This window comes from Ascaphus truei, chromosome 9 (assembly GCF_040206685.1).
Source record: "Ascaphus truei isolate aAscTru1 chromosome 9, aAscTru1.hap1, whole genome shotgun sequence".
Taxonomy (NCBI): domain Eukaryota; kingdom Metazoa; phylum Chordata; class Amphibia; order Anura; family Ascaphidae; genus Ascaphus; species Ascaphus truei.
The window spans coordinates 9,556,909-9,566,119 of record NC_134491.1 but is presented as its reverse complement, the minus strand read 5'-3'; positions in this window follow the sequence as shown (position 1 = coordinate 9,566,119).

The following is a 9,211-nucleotide window of genomic DNA, read 5'->3' as shown; positions in this document are numbered from 1 at the left end:
GCAAGTGATCTTCTTCAGCTTCCGGGACAAAATGCTGGCAGTATATATTAATAAGTTTTACCAAAGGGCACTTTCACTATATTCTCATACAAGACTCTACAAAAATGGATTCTCTTTGGCAATCGGATGTATTGCTTTTCTTGAGGTAGACTCAGAATATACTGTACAGGCATAACCCGCATTAGCGTACGCAATGGTACCGGAGCATGTATGTAAAGTGAAAATGTACTTAAAGTGAAGCACTACCTTTTTCCCCACTTATCAATGCATGTACTGTACTGCAATCGACTTTTACATGCATAAGTGATGTAAATAACACATTTGTAACAGGCTCTCTAGTGTCCCCGCTTGCGCACAGCTTCGGTACAGGTAGGGAGCTGGTATTGCTGTTCAGGACGTGCTGACAGGCGCATGCGCGAGCTGCCGTTTGACTATTGGGCGATATGTCCTTACTCGCGAGTGTACTTAAAGTGAGTGTCCTTAAACCGGGGTATGCCTGTATATAGTGTTAATGCTTACCGCTTTTAGTGTGCACAACCTTTCTCGATCTATTTTAATGATTTAATAAGCTGACTGTATATTACAAGCTTTTTCAAGACGCCCATCAAGGTGATGAAGGTAACGATATAAAACCAAAACACCGGCTTTCACTTACGGCTTAATAAATCAGAAGGAATTGCAGTGCCCAGCAGTCATTTTATGAACCCCTGAGGATCTGCCTGGAACCCTCATGTCTCGAGCACCAGGCTCAGTTGTGCAGCTATGTGAATGCTGTTTGGAGGCAGTAACATTATCTTGTTACTGGTTTATATTTGCTGCAGATCATTAAGTGGAGGAGTCAATGCGACCCAGACCGAAAACGGTAACGTATCAATGAAAACACAGTACAAGGAGAAGGTTTTTTTTTTACTCGTGCTTCATTTTCTGCTTGTGTTGCATGAAATGTAAGAAAACGTTTCCTACTCGTGACGCAAATTGTTATCCAGAAAAGTCTATGCTACTTTACCCTTCGCACCTTTTTTGGACAAATGAGATTAAAAAAATGATGCACAGAGGCGCAGAATTTACTACATATCATTTTAATCTAAACCTCTCATTAACTCCTCTTGTGGGCACTCCCTAAATCGCAAGATGATGCACACATTGCAAAACTGGGAGCAAAGACCTTGAAACGTCGCCACAAAGAGACACAAGAGGAAAACAAAGCTATTTGAGACAATTTTGCTCCACATTTGCCTTGCTACATCTCATTATATGTTCCTCATGTAACTAATATTTAAACTCGATATCAGACACACATGAAGCAATATAGGGGGAAATGATCTTGATACTTAGATACTTACTTATTCAATAACCTTGATACTTGATGCACTTGGGGGGGGGGGGTTACTCATTAAATGGTAATAGTGCTGATGGGGTTACTCTGGCACCTAAAAGCCCATTGACTTCGATGGGAGTTTTCGATGTTATAGTACCCTTGTCTGCACTATCGCAGTTTAATCAATAACTCCTATAATCTCTAAGTACTGGGCCAAGTGTGCAAACTGAAGTTTTACTTACTAATTTTAAAAATGGTATCATTTGTGCTCTACTTCCCTTTGTGTCTTTAATATTAAGATGATTTGCCCCAACTGTGCTCCTTTTGCGCCAGTGAACGGTTTGGGGAGGTTACAGGGAGAGTTATGGGAGAAAGCCGACACAATATTATAATGAGATTAATCACATTTCTGTAATACACCTGGCACACTCTTTTTTTCTCTTTGCATCAAACAAATCTGTCAGGTCTGAGATAGCGTTAACCTCTTTCTCATAAAAGATCGTCAGTTCAGGGGTTAATATATAGGTGATCGGGTGAGTATATTTACTTTATATGCTGTCTTGCTTATCTGAAATTTTTTATGGTTACATAATATTTAATTATTATAATTGTATAATATAATAGTATCAATAGTATTTGTTTTATTATTATCATTACATTTAATACAAATAGTTATGTTTGTAAAGGAGTTATCAAGCAAAAAATAGGATACAAGTACTTTTAGCATTTGGTATTTATTTCCTCCGCGAAATATCCATACTTTATTACATGTTTTGCAGTTCGGACCAGGAAAATGAATGAAAGCCTCCTAGTAATATTATAACATTCTGTAATTCACTAAACACTATTTATTTCTCTTTCATTGAAGATTTGCACCCCTATAGTAATATATGCTGAAAATGTAATAAAGTGAAATCCCTCAGAAATATAACACCTTCTCTACCATTATAAAGTCATTTTATAAAGTCATAGTAAGTTTATTGGCTTCGGAAATTTAGGTCAGGAATCCTTACTGAATTTTTAGACGCCCTTACGTAACTGAGTAAATTGCGAACGCTTCTTGGTCAGTTATTAAGCCGTTTTTAGAAAACACCAATCGTAACCATCAGCATCCCCAAAAAATGTTTGACATCAATATTTGTCTGACACAGAAAAGTGCTGGATTTTCACACAAAGAAAAAAAATAATTGACCTGACCTATATATAGGTGTATATATATATATATATATAATATACATATATATACAGTGTTCGACAAACCTATACATTTGCACGCCCCGGGCGAGTGGATTTAACATCGTGGCGAGCTCCTATTGGCCCAAGCAGCACACGTGTGGTACTAGGTGGCGAGTACATTTTTTGGTGATTTGTCGACCACTGTGTATATATATATATATATATATATATATATATATATATATATATATATATACATATACATACACATACACACACACACATGTATATAGTTTGAGTAGCCAAATTAGTCAAATGCAGGATAAATAGGTCAAAGTAGGATAAAATGCAGTTGACAAATCAATCTATGATGATTTGAAAGCTCCATATACTATAGTTTCATTTATGAAGAACTCTAATGTTTGTCCTTTAAAAGGTATTGCAAGCTAAAAACGAACACACACACACACACACAAACACTATATTAATTAAGTTATGGTGGGTAAAAAAGTGGCAAAAAAACCTCCACAGTAAAGCATATATAGCAAATGGAATATTACTGTGTGCTCATTTGCATGTCTTAGACAGGTCTGCCACCCCGCCTTTCACCATTATCGCCCAGCATACAGTGCTTCCACTTCAGCAAGGGATTCTGGGAAATGACATGCAAATGAGCACACTATGTCACCTTTTGCTTAAAATCCATTTTGACATGGACCCCTATAAGCTTATGCTTGCTGCGCTGAAAAGCTGTGCAATGCAGCAAGTATAATCTTGACATGCAAATGAGCACACAGTAATTTTTCCATTTTCTATATGCGTTATGGTGGAGGTTTTTTTGCCACATATATAAATATATATATATATTTCGAATGCAGAATCAGAACCCGGAAAGGTGGTGTACTCGGGCCTTGAGTTTTCTGCAGCAGCTATCTTATAGCTCTGTAGCCAGAATTCCAGTGCAGCCTGGCCACAGACTTTAAGGCATAAAACATGTAATACTCTTTTCAGTTACATGTTACTGCTTTTACATTACTATAGCTATTACAGTGAGGAGACGGCTTTGGGAACTTTGAGTCACATTCTCTGCTTTTTTGTGCTAAAATACATTCTTGTTTTAATTTTGGTTTTGTAAAATAAAAGGACTCATAGAAACAACTTTTCACAACATTTTGCAGGTGTACCAAAAAAAATAAAATTACATAAAATATATACTGTATATAATTTTAAAAAGATCTGAAAATGATCTTTACTCTGGGTTTGGCTCGAATTTCACTCCGATCTGAATGTTCATTGTGAAGTTAGACTCAAACTTCCGAACAAATGTCAAGTTTGCGAAGTTAGGATTTCAGACCCGCAACTGAGCCCATCATTATTGTATACAGGCATGAAAATGCTTTTTGTTTCGCTTCTTTATTTCGTCATGTCCCAGAACCACAGCAAAGAGCACAATGAATGACATCTTTAAATCAAATAACATGGAAGGTATGAATCTCCAAATGAAAACAGAAAGACATAAAAGGGTTGTGACACTTGAAACGTTTAGCATTGTAATGCTCTCTTAATAGAACTATGTTTATAAAGGCAATAATTGTTTTGTTTTGTTTTTAAACTTGTTATTTACTTGGTCCCAAAAAAGCATTACAATAAAAGATATTGCATGGCAAAGAGGGCAGACAATGAATTTGATCACATTTTTTCTCCAGTGATCCATTTCCTATTACAATGCAGATTTAAGCTGCTCCTTTAGTTTTATATTAATGTAACTACAGTATGGCATTGTGTTGTGTATTTATTTATTTAATAACTACTGGGCTTAAAAAAGGAGCAAACCCGTGCAATATTCTACATGTTTTTTTTTTAATAAATCAGTTCTGTAGTATTAGATACTACTTACTACATTTTTTTTTAAATAACTCACATTTTATTTGTTTTTTAAAAGTTCAAAGGGGTACAGAAAATACAACTTGAGAAGGTAGGGGGGTGGGATACAGAATTCCAGGGTGTGGTGATAGATCACATATTCAGATAAATAACACTTTTTTATATTCAATTCTTAATGCCATTTTTTATTAGTCAATATACTCATCATCCTTTGATCTCTATAGCAGGTTTTAGCCCATGACCCCAGCAGTGCAAGATCTTTGTAACAATTTCCTGTTTGTGATCATTTGTTGCCAATATTCCCAGCAGTTTGAGCTGCAAACTGTAACAATAGATAATGTTACCTTAGTCATATAAAAACACATGGTAACTGCTGAGTTAAACTGACTGAAGGATGAATTGAAACTGAAAGGCAGCCATTTAGTGAACCCTGGATCTTTGCTGATTGATCACAGGAGAACGAACCAATCGGCAGCTTAGGTAATTAGTTTTCAATAAACACAATCAAATGCTGCATATATTAAAACAAAAAAAATATTTTATTTTTTTTAACGTGCCGCTTGGACTTCCTCATTAAGTGGTATTCCTTATTTTCAAGCATCTTCTGTGTAATAACACTGTTTTAAACAGGGTTTTGTTTTGTTTTTTTACATTATTGCCATATTGATACAAGGATGGTTTTAGTAGTACTGGAAGTGCATTCAAAAGTAGTGATACTGCGTATGGTTTTAGGACATTCTAAACTTGTTTAGTAGATTATATTTGCTCTGAAAGCAAAAAGTTCTTTGAAAAAACAAATAGATGTGTAGGTTTATAAATAAAACAAATGTGGGGCACTTCTAACGTAAATGTAAAAAAACGAAACTCTGCCCCCACCAATATCATCCCACTTCTAACACTTCCCTTTACGGGCTGATTATATTTCCCAGGATGTGGAATGCCAGCCAGGGCTCCTCGATCCTATCAAATCTCGGCATCACGTCTTTAATACGATGGGAACATTTCTCTGAGGATATACTTTCCACACGATGAGTGCGTATACCATTAGGTGAAAGCCAGGCGAACTTTTAATATTAACCATTTGCATACCAGTCAAATGTGCTCAGCGTAGTCCCAAATGGTAAAAAAAAAAAGGGAGAGTGCCCTGACAAGCTGTCATTGTAACTTAACACTGGAGACTAGTGTTAGGTATTTTGTACCCATAGTTCCCATTGATATAGCAGACTCTCCCCTGCTGCTTCTGGCTGCTTTCCCCAGCTGGTGCACATATTTATCTAGCTCTGGCCTGTGCTTGATTCTACTCCCCTCCTCCCTCAATGCCCATTTTGGAAATGACACTCCCAAAGTCTGCATCCATTCCTCAGCTTGTCAGCTACCTGCCTGGTTTGGAAATAACTCTTTCTGCCAGTGTTTACCTAGCTGTTTCCCCTCACTGAACTCTGCCATTTCAAGAGAAGAAGAAAAATGAGATGTCAAGGCCCTTTAAAAAAAAAGTACAATTTCTGTTTTTTTTCACCAAAATATATTCCCACGGGAGATGTGTAAATGTGTGTGTTGGGAGCCAGAGTTTAGCATCTGAAAAGCTGGGGTTAAAACTTGTTTACACTATTGGTTGATGTTAAAGAGGAAATCCAAGCAGCATAAAAAAAATCATTTTTTTTTGTTTTAATATATGCAGCATTTAATTACCGTTATTGAAAATGAATTACCTAATCTGCCGATCGATTCATTCTCCAGTGTTCGATTAGCAAAGATCCTGCTTCCCAAGGTTCACTGAATGGCTGCCTTGCAGTTTGAAATCAATCCTACCGTCTGTGTAACTGAGAGTTACAATGTATTCTTATATTACTACGGTAACATTATCTATTGTTAAAGTTTGCAGCTCACACTGCTGGGAATATTGGCAACAAATTATCACAAACAGAAAAGTGTTGCAAGTATCTTGCACTGCTGGGGAAGTGTGTTAAAACCTGCTATAGAACTCAAAAGATGCTCAGTATATTAATATTAAAAATGGCATTAAGAGTTGAATTGTAAAATAAAAACGTTAGTAAGTATTATCTAATACTACAGGACTAATTTATTTAAAAACACATAGGTAGAATATTGCCTGGATTGCTACTTTAAAATGAATTCAGTACAGGCATTTGGAATGTACATTATTTACCATCAATGTATCATGGTCTATTTGTCCATATGTAGTGCAGTGCTCGTGATGTGAGAGTGGTTATTCAATGAATTTGGACGGGACAATGATTTCTTTAATTTTTTTTTGCAATATTTCCACTGGTACAGTAGGTCTGTTCTTATATAAACCTAGCCAGCCTAGAAGCAAACGGGGGTCAAACGTATCAAACATTTTAGAATTAATACATTTGCTGAACGAAAAAATAGAAGAGAAGCTAAAAAATACGTGGGATTTGATAAGACGCTGTCTTCATGTACCAGATTTCAGTTTACACAATTGTAACTGTTTGATAAGAACATTATTCCTTCAATTGTCTCAAGACAAATTTAAACAATATTTAGAGATTTAACGCCAGAGGTTGTTGTGCTAGTATGTTTGACGTAGTATTCCATATCTGAAAGTTCAATGGCCTTGGAGTTGTATACTAAAATATAGCATTATTCAATTTGACTTCAATCAATGCCTTGGAGGCTTTAAATATAAAATACACAATATAAAATGTGTACTGTGGGATCAGTTGATAAGGTCTTCCACGACATAATAATAATTAAAAATAATAATAAACTAAATAATTTGTCGCATTGGGGCTTGTTTGTTTACTGCTGTATACAGCCGCTGCCCCTTTTATTCTCCAACATCTCTGAATTTTTTGGGGGATATTTTCCGAATGCCACGCACTTCACCGCACTTCACCGCGTTCATGCCGCATTCATACCGCATTCACGTTCATGCATTCAATATTACGAGCGCTACAATACCGTAGCATATTCCGGGGGGAAAAAATACTGCATCTGTCCGCGGTAATCAGGGTTGCGCCGATACGGCCGCATTAGGATAAAGGCGGCCGCCACTGTATTTGCAGTTACTTTCCCAGAAGCCCCAATTGATACAAATACATATATACATACTGTATATCATACTGTGGATAAGGATTTTGAGCATGATAAGATTGTGTATGATCCTTGAAATGAGTGAGACTGTCTGTCAGTCGGCAGCACCTAATGCATAAGGCTTGAATGTTCTGGTATTCCTATCCAAATGTTGCTGAAGTTTCAGTGTATGTATATGGGTTATGTAGCAAAGTCTCATAACTGCAAAACTGGGGCAAAACTTAAGCAAAAACATTGCACCAAGTTTATCAAAGAAAAGGTCCCACAGGATACCAGGATGACTTTGATATTTAACTCCTTTATCTCTAGGTTCCAAACCTGATTGCAGTTTCTTCTACAAATTGATGTCTACATTAGTGTCTGTCTGAACAGTTAAAATGCTTTTTGTAATCCTTTCTATCCCTTGTAGATTTAGTATCATAAATATACACATATGTTGTTGACTTTTAAGTTGTTTATACAGTTTACATCTTGGATTCTTAGATAAGAAACATTAGCTTTTATCAAAATATTTCTAAAGAGGGAAATGTCACATCATATTAAAACTAAACTGACAACAGATAAGGGTTATTTGACCGACTGTTTGTCCATTTTCCTTCTGAAACTGTGTGTTTCACATTTCAGTATTGTTTCCTTCTGTCAGTCCCAATTATTTATGACTTCTTTTACTGCATTTCTCCTATCACATCTTCTCAGATCGTGTTCCATTCATGCATCCTCTTCAGTGAAAAAGGATTCTGGCCCACCTCCTGTGAGTCTACCTCCATCTGTCTTCAGAGCATGACCCTATGTTCCATCATGTCTTTTCAACTGATAAATGCTTTTTAGACTGTGTGAGAAATGTTCTGCAATATCCCACTCTCACTGGGTCCTTCAAAGTTGATCTGAAATTTTTAAACATCACTTACAGATGCAGCTGCCGTTATTTTAAGGCAGCATGGCACCGTTTTCGTGTGTTCTGCTGTACTCAATGCAGTATTCACACCGCATTCCCACGTTCATGCTGCTCTCACACCGCCAGGTTTATCCACGGTTTACCGCTGTTGATTTGTTTTAATTTAATAGTTTCGGATATTTTTGGGTGCAATTCTTCGCATATCTGCCAGGTGGCAGAAATTAATGAATTGTAATGTGTACAGTTCTGTCTGTGCTACTGTGTCAATTTGCAAGTGTTTAAAACCAGATAAAAACCAAGTCTACCACAGTGGTCCATTGTGATTCGACCTTGGTCCTTGAAGACGCTGAAGACGTTATCAAATATAGGCGCTTCATAATATAAACTTAAACTCAAAGCTGTGTGCTTTTTTCTACATTCCTATATTATCCTTGCACAATTGCTGACTGGACTGGGTACCATGTGTACACCGTACATGTATAAAAAACCTGACTGTAGTTATTCATTTTTAATATTTTCTGCAATTAATGCTGTAGCAGATAACATGGCGACTGTAGTCGAAATATATGAATATTTCATTTCGAACTACGATTTTTACAAATTTTCTCCTGACGTTCGTGGTTAGAAGCGTTCGATAAGAAAAACTTTAAGTAGCGATCAGTCTTTTTTTCGCATTGCCCTACCTGCCAGAGATACAAGAGGGTATTGGGGTGTGGTCCCTGATGTTTACAGTATGTTTGATCATGGCAACTTCAAAAGGAGAAAGGTCGGGTTTAATCCATATAAGATTTGTCAATCCCTATCCAGCAATGTAACAGCGCCGGCAACAGCACCAGTGCCATCTTACAATAATGGTCCAA